Raw genomic sequence first — 11017 nt, 5'->3', positions numbered from 1 at the left:
GGTCGATGGGACCAGTGACGCCTTCTGTGATTTCGCTCGGCACGCTGCAGCCATGGTGGTGGTGATGTCTGGCCTCGGAAACAACTTCTGCATGTGAGCTCCTCCCTCTTCCTCCTCTGGCTCTCACCCTTGCTCTGAGCACATGGCCATCAAGCCATGGCTATATTACTCTGGGTTCACGGGCATCGTGCCATGGCCATGTCGGGTTATGGTTTGGACTCTGGTGCTACAAAGTAGTCCTGGCATAATAATGTACTGCTGGGTCTTAGAGTGTCCCCATGCATAGAACTTGAGCATATCCTTTATTTTTCTGAAATGGAACAAGGCTTTAATTTTCCGCATTAGCTGAATCTTGATTGTTATATGATCATGTTAATGCTGTGACTGCTTTCTTCATTTTAGAAAAAAAAACTAATCGCGAGAAGCAAGCAGCAGCAAGATGTACTAATCTATCAAATAAATAAATATATTGGTGTGTGTAATAACTTTGGCATCTTCGAACATCCTTGCTACCAGCATCGTCTAAGCCATGTCAGACAGTTTGGTCCTTGTGTGGTTGATTCCTAATTAGTACTATTCACTTATACTAGTTTCTTTTTCTTTTTGTTAATCTGTGTGTAATTCTTTGTTCTTGTTGATAAGCAACTGAGTTGTGGTTATTTGATGTCTTGCCAGGACAGTTTCTACGAGATGCAACCATGGATATCACCATGATTCTGCTTGACGTCCATGACTAGGACGCCGAAGTATGGCATGGTCTACATCAGAAGGTGAACTCGATGCAAGAGAGCGTTATTATAATCACTATTTGCGTGATTCTGCCAATACTACTTGTTACTTTTCTTTTCTGAGTAAATACTACAATACTTGTTATTTGAAAGAGAAACCATTGTGTTTGTTTCTTGCAAGAACTAATATACTACTATTCAACCCCCAAAGCATAAAATGTTACTAAAAAGAGGTGACAAATTCATGTGATACCATTGATGCTTGAACCACTCAGCATTTTCAACTAATTTTGTAGTGATGCCAGTTTTTTCTTCAAAGATTGTATCACCGTCTTCAAGTTACATCAAGGGTAATTCTTCCAGGTTAGACATAAATCAGAGAATCTCTGAAACTCAAGCACTTGACAATGTGTATCATAATTCATACACCTTGGAATTGGATCTGTAAAACTATTGGTCCAGTCATTACACGCATGCGCTATCGCGCTCGCGCACCTAGACAAATAAACTAGTAAAAAGCAGAAAAAAATCTCAGTCAGCAGTGGTCGTCGTTGGCCATCTGGCTCCAGTCCTCGATTAAATGTGGTGTGCGTGTGCCTTTGATGAAAGTGTCAGAATGTTGTTCTTCATGGTAGTAGTATTTAGCATTGTTTCTCGTGCTTGAACATTGTAGCTTGGCATTGTCAGCAGTTCTAGAATAGAGCAACGTAGCCTGTGCTAGAACAATGTGGCCTGTGCATTTTTCTAGAAATGGTCTTTTGCATTGTGGCCATCTGTTCAGAACTATTCTGTTTGTGTTTTGCATTTTTGCTGATCAGGCTACTTTAACTTTTCAGGGAAAGCGTGCTCAAATGATTTGGAAATGCTGTCATTTTATTTTTGTTTGGTTTGTGTCTGAGGTTGACGACGCGTACACGGTTGAATGTTCGGCCAGCTCTCGTCTCCACTATCAACGGTGATGGCGTGATTCGGTCTCGGCTACAAACATTGGAGGTGAGTCCCCTTGGCATCTTCCAACATCCTTGCTGCCAGCATAGTCTAAGCCATGCATGTCAGTTTAGTTCCTAATCAGGGATGTTCACCTATACTACTTTCTTATTCTTTTTGTTAATTTGTGTGTAATTCTTTTTTACTGTTGGTAACCAACTGAGTTGTGATTATTTGTTCTGCCAGGACTCCGACGTACGTTCTGCATCAGAAGGTGAACTCTAAGAGGAAGAAGCTGAAGAAACAAAGATGACAACCTCTATGAGTGGCCTGTCAGCGATACCGAAGCGACCAGAGCAACGCTGGCAGAGTCAATGGGAATCATGTCGCCTGCGGTTCCTCTAATGCCGCAACCACTTAAACATGCACAGTTGAGCTCCTTCCCTCTTCCTCCTCTGGTCCCCCCTCCCCCCCCCCCCCCCCTCTTGCTCTGAGCACATCATGCCATGACCATGTTTGGTTATGATTTGGAATCTGGTGCTATAGTCCTGCCATAATGATGTAGTGTTGGTTTTATAATGTGCCATGTTACTTCATATGATCCTAATAATGTTGTGATTGTTTGCTTCATTTTAGTAAAAAAGAAACTAATCGTGAGCAAGCAAGCAACAGCCAGTTCTACCAATCTATTGAATAAATGTATATATTATTATGTAATAACTTTGGCATCTTCTGCTGCCCGCATCGTCTAAGCCATGTCTGTTTGGTTCCTCATTAGGACCGTTCACTTTATGTACTTTCTTCTTTTTGTTAATTTGTGTGTAATTATTTGTTCTTGTTGATGACCAACTGAGTTGTGATTACTTGTTCTGCCAGGACAGTGTATGAGATACAACAATGGATATCACCAGGATCAGAACGCCGATGTACGGTCTGCATCAGAAAGCGAACTCTAAGAGGAAGAAGCAGAAGAATCAAAGAAGATGGCGATCTCTATGAGAGGCCTGTCGGCAATATCAGAGGGACGAGAGTGACTCTGGCGGAGTCAATGGGGATCATGTCGCCTCAGTTCCTCTGATGCAGCAACCGCTAAAACTTGCATAGGTGAGCTCCTCCGTCTTCCTCTCCTCTAGTCCCCCCCCCCCCCCCCCCCTGCTCTGAGCACATGGTCGTCGAGCCATGGCTATGTCACTCTGGGTTCATGGCCATCGTGCCATGGCCATGTCTTGTTATGGACTTTGGTGCTACAGTCCTGTCATAATGATGTAGTGCTGGGTTTTAGAATGTGCCATGGTACTTCATAATTATTTTATTGCATAACTAAGCGGTTCGTCACTAGTACATAGTCTGTGATCATAAATGTCAATATTATGCTACTGTTTTTCATCTTGGTAGTAGTGTAGGTTTCAGAATAAAAATAAGGAGGTGCATTTGTACATAAGATGCTCTGATTTTATTCCTTGCTTTTTTCGACAAAGTATAATTAATTCCAAAATATGAAATGTGGTGTGCCTTTGATGAAACAATGTCGAACCTTTGTTCTTCATGGTAGTAGTACTTAACAGTGTGGCTTGCGCTAGAACAATGAAGTTTGACACTGTCAACATTTATAGCTAATGATAGCTATGAGTGGTCCAAGATTATAGCTTTATCATCTATGTAGATGTTCTCGGCATCTAGTCTTAGGTGGCAAACATCTAGTCTTAGGTGGCACATTTATTAATTGAAGCGAGAGGTGTTGTTTTTGTGCTCAGTTATATGTTGCTTGCTTGTTTTTCACCATGCTGGCTGCCTGCAAGAATCAATCTACTGTTAGATATGGAGCTATCCTTTCTTGTTTTCTGCCAAAGTGTAGGAGGCTGGTTGAATAGCTTGTTTGTTGCCTTAAGAAATGTGGTCAAGAGCTAGGTTGATGTTGTTGCGCAACTTGTTAGAATGGTTTTGATTTTTGAATGATTTACAAATGATGGAAGGAATTCTTAGAGTGTGTCTGGATTCCCAAGGGACAGCTTCATAATCCTTGTTGATTGCATGAGTGTAGAGTACAGTACACTGCTTTGTATGCATTTCTGAAGGAAAGAAAGAAGTTGAAATCATTGAAAAAAATTGTGTTTGTACCATGTTGGAATCCAAAGGTTTGATAACTTTTCATGTCTTGTGCTAACTATTACTTGTATTATTATAAGGGAAGGAGATCATGTCTTATGGTTACAATCCGTTCATCTGGCTCGCAAAACAAAACAGTAAAGAATGTTCATCTGCCTCACACGCACACACACAAAAAATGTCGTGCTTTTATGCTGTGCAAAACCTAATCTAGTGAAAAGTTGTTCCACGCGTTGCCGAATCTAGTCAAAAAACAATACTCTACTCCAAAATCTCACCACAAATCTGCTAGCTTAAGTAGCTGCCAGGATCAAAGAAGATTATTAACCCTTTGGAAGTAAATCCTGCTAGCCACCCACCGCCGGAGCTCATGTGATGCTTGGTCAACACCAAGCTTTGGGCTCCTCGTCTGCGTATGTAATAAATAAAACGTGTTTAGTTTTTTCTTTAGAAGTCTGTGTATGTAATACGGGACGTACACTCTGGGTCGGGTGTGTGGGGGCCTACTGTCAAAGTCTCCCACGGAAACAAACGGACGGATCTCTAGCGATCAGAATCCCCTCCTTGGAAACGGACGGGCGGCGTCATTAAAAATGACCTAGGAATCATTCCAATTCATTTCATTGAATCGGCTGCTCGTGTGTTGTCATCGTCATCACCGCGTCATTGAACGCACTAGCATGATCCACGACCTCCTCCTTCTCTCTACAATGCCTTCTAAGACCATGTCTATATATACTAGAAAAGGTCATCCATCCGCGTGCGGGGTGCGTGTGCGACTTGAGGCTTGGCCGACGGCGAGGCGAGGCGATGCGGATGATCCTCTGTTGGCGACGAGGTTTTGTGGACCAAGTGCTGGCCGGCGAAGCGCTGGTGCAGTGGCTTTGGTTCACTGGTGTGGTGTGGCGCGGATTAGATGGTGTCGCCCGCAGGCAACGAAGGACGGCAGCGGTACAGGTACACAAGCTAGCAGGCGCGCCTCTCTTTCTTGTCCTAGCTATCCACCTTGACGTAGGAGCATGTTTGCTTTGATTGAATCTGGCAGGCTTTGGTTAAAAATTCCGGAAACGCTGGCTACTACAGTAGTAGCAGTAGTCTAGTATGCATGAAAGGAAGGAAGGATTCTTGCTTTTTGATTCCGATCGAAAGCCATGGATGAGCGAGCGAGAGCTCAACACTGAGGCCCTTCCGTTGCGTCCATCCATGCCTTTCAGCCGGTAGGCGGGCGTGGAATGGAATGGAATGGGTCGCCGGCTCACGCCAGCCACGGAGCTCCCTAGATATTATCCCCCGCCGGCGTTCACACCGACGACAGAGCTTTCCGTTGATCACGTCACTTCTCCAAGATTAAAACAAAGGATTCGCGGTTCACAATCTAGACCCGAATCAATCAAGTACTCCTACCAAGGAGGCGGAGCGTTTCTTGACGCCGAGCAAATTGACGCACAAACCATGCCTCTCGAGCTTTTCCACCACTTGGTCACTCTGCTCCTTCTCCTTGTGGCTGCCGATCGCGGTCTCGCGGCCACGGTCGGCAGCGACGACGGTTGGCAGTTCGCCTACAATGGCTTTGCCGGCACGAACCTCACTCTCGACGGTGTGGCCAAGGTCACGCCCAACGGCCTCCTCATGCTGACCAACGGCACCATCCAGCAGAAAGGGCACGCCTTCCACCCGTCTCCTGTCCCGTTCCGGGCCGCGCGCTCCTTCTCCACGACCTTCGTCTTTGCCATCTTCGGGCAGTACATCGACCTGAGCAGCCCTGGCATGGCCTTCTTCATCACCACGTCCAAGGAGGTGCTGTCTACAGCGCTCCCTCGCCGTGGAGTTGGACACCCTCCACCCGCAAAAACAAACAAACAAAAAAAAAAAGAGTTGGACACCCTCCACAACTCCGAGTGCCACGACTTAAACGGCAACCATGTCGGCGTCGACCTGGATAGCATGGTGTCCCGAGATTCCGCCGATGCTGGTTACTACGACGATGCCACGGCCCGGTTCCTCAACCTAAGCCTCATCAGCCGGAAGGCAATGCAGGTATGGAAATCTTCGGTCAAAACAAATAGTTCAAAGAAAATCTGAAATGTCTTGGCTTTGTAGATGCTCAAATGGTTTAGATATGCAAAATTTGATGGAAAAATGACATTCAAGGAGCACCTCAAATATTTGTGCATCTGAAGCGACAAAATTTCAAAATATTTTTTTTGTTTGCTATTTTCAGATTTTACTATGTATCGAATGTGCAATGCATCTAGATTTTTTTCTGAACACAGTACAAACACGGACGCTCATACATATGCACATACACTCATCCCTATGATTATGAACACACAGGCGCATATCTACCTGGATTTACAAAAACATGTCTCATGCAGGTATGGGTGGACTACTATGCCTCTGCCACAGAGATCACCGTGACCATGGCTCCCCTTGGCATAGACAAGCCCAAGAAGCCCCTGCTACGTACCATCGTGGACCTCTCGACCGTGGTGCAGGACATGGCCTACGTTGGGTTCTCCTCGGCAACGGGAGTCCTCTTCACACGCCACTTTGTCGTTGGTTGGAGCTTCGCGCTGGACAGGCTAGCTCCGATGTTGAATATCTTGTCATTGCATGCCTTGCCGCCGATCGGACCCAAGTCACAGTCCAAAGTGTTGCAGATCGTGCTACCCATAGCATCCTCCACAACGGTTTTATCCATGGGCATCATTGTTTACATTTTGGTTCGAAGGCGTCTCAGGTACGCGGAGGTCCACGAGGACTGGGAGAAAGCATTTGGGCCGCACCGATTCTCTTACAAGGACTTATTTCAAGCGACCAAGGGGTTCAGCCAGAAGAACCTACTCGGAGCTGGAGGCTTTGGAAGCGTCTACAAGGGCGTGCTTCGCAAGTCTCACATGGAGGTCGCCGTGAAGAGGGTGTCGCATGAGTCAATTCAAGGGATGAAGGAGTTTATCACGGAGGTTGCAAGCATGTGAAGCCTGCGCCACCGCAATCTGGTGCCGTTGCTCGGTTATTCCCCACGAAAGGGAGAATTTATCTTGGTCTATGATTACATGCCAAATGGTAGCCTGGATAAATATCTATACGTTCGTAGCAAGGGTACACTGGAGTGGCCTCAAAGATTCCACATCATCAGGGGAGTGGCTTCGGGATTATCATACCTCCACGAGGATTGGGAGCAAATTGTCATCCATCGGGATGTCAAAGCAAGCAACGTACTCTTGGATGGCGAGATGAATGGGAGGTTAGGGGATTTTGGCCTAGCTAGGCTTTATGACCATGGGTCGGATGCACAAACCACACATGTTGTTGGTACTATGGGTTACCTAGCTCCTGAACTAGGACACACCGGCAAGGTAACCCCATCTACTGATATGTTTGCCTTCGGGGCATTCCTTCTAGAGGTCGCATGTGGGCGGAGGCCGGTTGAGCAAGATGAGCGAAATAACCACGTAGTAGTGCTCATGGATTGGGTTGTCGACCATTGGCATAAGGGTTGCATCACTAAGGCGGCAGACATTAGGATGCCAAATATGTTTAGTCTTGACCAGGTGTCTCTAGTGCTAAAACTCGGGCTTCCGTGCTCTCACCCACTACCAAATGCAAGGCCAACCATGCGACAAGTCTTGCAGTACCTCGACGGTGATGTGCTCCTCCCAGACTTGTCCGCAACATATCGAACTTCAACCAAGCTGGAGCAGATGTATAACTCAGAGTTTGTTAACCAAAATGTAATGTCATATATGTCGTCGTCGAGCATGAGTGTCGTTTCTAATCTCTCCGGAGGAAGGTGACAAGGTTCATGTTGTGTCAAAACAATTGAGTTGGACTGGATGGTACTTGTCTCCAACATGTATATCCTTGTAAGTTATAACTAGATATATGGAAGTTTCTTTGACATTTATAAAGTTTTATTTCTTTAGAAAATTCCAACATAGACTATTTGCATTAAAATATATTATTTTTTTGCTTGTTCAAGTTTGAGTACTCAGGTTCTTCTCATTCTGGATCTATGCTTTAACAATTTATTATTGATATGCAGTTAAACACTAAATGATGAACACCTCATTAGCAATGACACTAAATTAAATTTATACGCATGTTAAATTAGTTGGATGAACCCTAGTTAAACTAGCAGTTCATGAGCCACATGATTATATTCACGTACAAAGTGCTCAAACATGACACTCATAGTCAGTACAAAGATCAAAACAATCGTCATCATAATGTACCATCTACTGCAAGACACCCAAACCCCACAATAAGGGTGTCTACCATGGGACCAATAAGAGCAAGTATAATAGGTCTGAGTCGGCAGGCTATAAGCCATCCAGGTCAGCAAAAAATACTAGCTAGAGGAGAGAATGAAAGGAAGAGAAGGACGCACGCGCTTCAGCAACTCGCCAGGCTATAGCACTCCACACGAGAGAGAAAAATGCATGCAGCTCTTGTAAAGCGCTAAAAGTTGGGCGTTGCTTTCTCACTTCCAATCAATTGCCTTCTTACCCATGCATGCAAATATTAATTGCTACAGCCAACTTACATCCAGGCTTATTATATGAGATTATTTTTTACAATGGCTATGTCATGGCATGAGTATAGAGCCAGTAGCCGGCTCTTCTATTGACCATGTTGATGTGGGGTGGAACCCCTTTTGGCCGATCTTTCACGATTTGGAGGGGAACGAGGAAGAACACGAAAAACACGAGAGAGAAATCACTCAATCAACGAAATCCGATCACACATATGCTAAATCCACATACACATAAAGGAGCTACAAAGATCCAAAGTTAACACAAGAGGACACAAAGGTAGCAAGTTCATCTAATCCTTGGAGGAGAGAGGTCTTGAATTCTAAAAGGATCTTCCATGAAGGGGTATTGAATCCACTTGGGGGATCTTCTCACATGGAGCCCTTGAACTCCATGGGAGTGGTAAGTGGATGAGCAAAGCTCTAACTAAATGAGATCTAACCTTTGCTGGCCCTAGAAGGAGGAGGGGGTATATAGTGCTGGTACAAGTTGGGACGAATGGAAGGGGTACATGGGCCTTTGGACCGGTCTCTATGCACAGGCAGGTGCCGGATGTCCGGCTGGGGGCTAGATGTCCTGTGGCTCAGAGGGAGCAGGATGTCCGGCTTGTGATGGCTCGGCTTCTGTTGCTTTTGGGTGTCGTCGGGGGGCTGGTCGGGCTGGATGTTCAGGTCCTGTAGTTCTCTAGCTGATGTCTCTGTGCTATAGGTGGATCCATCAGGGGCCGGATGTCCGTGCCAGGGCCCGAATGTCTGGGTCCTGCAGAATCTTGATGGTCTTCTTTGTCGAGCCTCTTTGTCCGTGTACTTGGGGACTTGGTCTTCATCCCAAGCATCTCCGAGGTGGCCTTCTTCATACCTAAGCACACATAGCATTCCAGCTTAAGGTAGTAATCATGTCTCACGTGGGTCATATGGAAGGTCACTAAGGGGCGATATCACCTCGGTCTCGAGTGCTCTTGCGCGTGCTTGTGTCATCGTCCACTTGGCACTTGGGGAGACGAAGGTGGGTCCATGGGGATGACTGTAGGATGCTCCGCATCACATGCTCTAAGAAAAGTTTGTTGGGAATCGTAGCATAATTTAAAAAAATTCTACGCTCACCAAGATGCATCTATGGAGTCTACTAGCAACGAGGGGAAAGAAGTGCATCTACATACCCTTGTAGATCGCGAGCGGAAGCGTTCCAATGAACGTGGATGACGGAGTCGTACTCGCCGTGATCCAAATCACCGATGACCGAGTGCCAAACGGACGGCACCTCCGCGTTCAACACACGTACGGTGCAGCGACGTCTCCTCCTTCTTGATCCAGCAAGGGGGAAGGAGAGGTTGATGGAGATCCAGCAGCACGACGGCGTGGTGGTGGATGTAGCGGGTCTCCTGCAGGGCTTCGCCGAGCTTCTACGAGAGAGAGAGAGGTGTTGCAGGGGAGGAGGGAGGCGCCCAAGGCTGTTGTATTGCTGCCCTCCCTCCCCCCCCTTTATATAGGCCCCTGGGGGGGTGCGCCAGCCCCAAGAGATGGGATCTCAAGGGGGGCGGCGGCCACAAGGGGGGGAAGGGGTTGCCTTGCCCCCCAAGGCAAGGGGAAACTCCCCCCCCCCCTAGGGTTCCCAACCCTAGGCGCATGGGGAAGGCCCAAGGGGGGCGCCCCAGCCCACTAGGGGCTGGTTCCCTTCCACTTTCAGCACACGGGGCCCTCCGGGACAGGTGGCCCCACCCGGTGGACCCCCGGGACCCTTCCGGTGGTCCCGGTACAATACCGATAACCCCCGAAACTTTTCCGATGGCCGAAACTGGACTTCCTATATATAATTCTTCACCTCCGGACCATTCCGGAACCTCTCGTGACGTCCGGGATCTCATCCGGGACTCCGAACAACTTTTGGGTTTCTGCATACATATATCTCTACAACCCTAGCGTCACCGGACCTTAAGTGTGTAGACCCTACGGGTTCGGGAGACATGCAGACATGACCGAGACGCCTCTCCGGTCAATAACCAACAGCGGGATCTGGATACCCATGTTGGCTCCCACATGCTCCACGATGATCTCATCGGATGAACCACGATGTCGAGGATTCAGTCAATCCCGTATACAATTCCCTTTGTCAATCGGTATGTTACTTGCCCGAGATTCGATCGTCGGTATCCCAATACCTTGTTCAATCTCGTTACCGGCAAGTCTCTTTACTCGTACCGCAATGCATGATCCCGTGACTAACGCCTTAGTCACATTGAGCTCATTATGATGATGCATTACCGAGTGGGCCCAGAGATACCTCTCCGTCATACGGAGTGACAAATCCCAGTCTCGATCCGTGCCAACCCAACAGACACTTTCGGAGATACCCGTAGTGCACCTTTATAGTCACCCAGTTACGTTGTGACGTTTGGCACACCCAAAGCACTCCTACGGTATCCGGGAGTTGCACGATCTCATGGTCTAAGGAAAAGATACTTGACATTGGAAAAGCTCTAGCAAGCGAAACTACACGATCTTTTATGCTATGCTTAGGATTGGGTCTTGTCCATCACATCATTCTCCTAATGATGTGATCCCGTTATCAATGACATCCAATGTCCATAGTCAGGAAACCGTGACTATCTGTTGATCAACGAGCTAGTCAACTAGAGGCTTACTAGGGACAGGTTGTGGTCTATGTATTCACACATGTATCACGATTTCCGGACAATACAATTATAGCATGAATAATAGACAA

The 11017-nt window shown here is 46.8% G+C and overlaps 1 pseudogene; it reads left to right on the top strand.

Moving 5' to 3' along the window:
* The first annotated feature begins 4155 nt into the window (after positions 1-4155).
* LOC109748325 (L-type lectin-domain containing receptor kinase SIT2-like) lies at positions 4156-7666 on the top strand (annotated as a pseudogene).
* Positions 7667-11017: the final 3351 nt, after the last annotated feature.

This window comes from Aegilops tauschii, chromosome 2, assembly GCF_002575655.3.
Source record: "Aegilops tauschii subsp. strangulata cultivar AL8/78 chromosome 2, Aet v6.0, whole genome shotgun sequence".
Taxonomy (NCBI): domain Eukaryota; kingdom Viridiplantae; phylum Streptophyta; class Magnoliopsida; order Poales; family Poaceae; genus Aegilops; species Aegilops tauschii.
This window is presented reverse-complemented; position numbering and strand designations above follow the sequence as displayed.